Raw genomic sequence first — 1,728 nt, forward strand, 5'->3', positions numbered from 1 at the left:
ATATATATATATATATATATATATATATATATATATATATATATATAAATGAATCATCCCCTGTAGACTTTCTATCAGAAATTAAAGGGTTGGTTCACCTGAAGTATATCTTTCCATTTTCATAAATCTGCTTTTTATTTGTCAAGGCTATATTCGTCCAAACCAATTCTAATGTAATTGTGTTTGCGGTGCTCAAAGCATTGTTTTCACAGAAAAGGAAAGTATAATAAAACGTATTAATCAGTTTGCGTACCTGTAGAGCTCCGTTGTTGCTTCAAACCTTGTCTTGTTTCTTCTGTTACTCTCTCAACATCTGTACCAGCCGTCAACCCGTGGCTGTCCTCACCGCTGCTTAAATAGTGCTGCTCATAAACCCCTTTAATATATTCAACCTTGGGCTCGGTGCTATTTTTCCCCACCTGTTCAGACTGAACAGCACATCTTTCCTTCAACAGTTCGGGGATTGCCCGCCGCTCAAGGCCTTTTCGTTCCACTCGATGGAGGAGGGAGTCGCTATCTGCAGACATCTTGTTTGGATTACACGAGTGAAAGGATTAGATGGACCACAGAAAAATAAAAACAAATCTGCCCCCACAGTGAGATGGAAAACCCTGGTAGCAGCATCAGTGCCGTCACTTGCCGTGCTCCATCTTCAAATTTGCAATGTATTAATGGCAGAATATATGAATGACTTTTGAGGATGAAAGGAGTTTTATTCCTCAAACCATAAAGATGCTATTTTGTACGTAACTTCAAATCATTCTGGCATTGCTTTTTGTTTGTTGAAAGATGAGACCGACACATTGGATATGTTGGTACAGTCATTCGTCACCATATCAAGATACTGTAAGACTGTCAGGGGGTCTATTTTATTCACATCACTATGGGATGCAACTGTCAAGTATTCTTCTGTGCATGATCCTAAAACTGCAGGGAACCTCGTCAGCACTCTCAATCTGCATTCAATCTACGACTTCAACATTTCCTCAAAGGATTATTAATGATGTGTAATTTTAGTCACTTGGATTCAGACGTTTCCAAATAATTTACAAAAAAAGTAGCAATTTTGTGCTGAATCATGATTATCAACAGGTAAAGAGCTCTGCATTAAAGTACAAGTAATCAGCAAAGTGTACTTAAAGTATTAAAAATAAAAGTACTCCAGCTCTTAGAAGTGTCATATTATCTTGTATACTGTACTGGATCATTACCACTAATGTATTTTAATGTTGGTTAAAGTGTAACTCTAATTGTCAGAATCTACTTTAAGTATAAAGTAATGTACAATACTCCAGTATAGTACAAGTACCTTAAAAAGTGAACATAAGTGCAGCCCTGGAGTGAATGTACTCAGTATTTTCTGTTTTTGTGTTCTCTGCTGCATTCAGTGAACAGTTAGCACTGCTCCACGAGCAGGACGCTCTGCAGAGACCGTACAATGTAAGAACTTGGGCAGCGGCCACGGTTCATCCGACTGTCTGACCTTGCAGCCACCGGGGACTCTCTCCAGCATCCTGCCGAACCGCCACCTTACCCTGACGAGGACTCTCACAGAGCGCCACCCTCGTCCTCTAAGGCGCTCCTTCCTTTAGCTGAACTACATCATTATTAGCCTGCATTTCTTTAATGAACACCAGTCCTGCTGATTTATCTTGTATTCACAGCAGACCGCATCATTAGTCATTTTCTGACTACAGCAGCAGGTAATTCCTCTTAGAATGAGCGGAT

The 1,728-nt window shown here is 39.8% G+C and overlaps 1 protein-coding gene across 1 annotated transcript in view; it reads right to left on the reverse strand.

Annotated features, from left to right (window-relative positions):
• Positions 1-336, reverse strand: part of LOC116384148 (gonadotropin subunit beta-1-like) — a 1,443-nt gene extending 1,107 nt beyond the window's left edge. Inside the window, exon 1 of the mRNA XM_031848578.1 lies at positions 254-336. The gene's annotated coding sequence lies outside the window, so the exon portion shown is untranslated. The remainder of the gene's footprint in view (positions 1-253) is intronic.
• Between the last annotated feature and the right edge of the window lie 1,392 nt (positions 337-1,728).

The sequence above is a fragment of the Anarrhichthys ocellatus genome, unplaced genomic scaffold, assembly GCF_004355925.1.
Source record: "Anarrhichthys ocellatus isolate YVR2014 unplaced genomic scaffold, GSC_Weel_1.0 scaffold8, whole genome shotgun sequence".
Lineage (NCBI taxonomy): Eukaryota > Metazoa > Chordata > Actinopteri > Perciformes > Anarhichadidae > Anarrhichthys > Anarrhichthys ocellatus.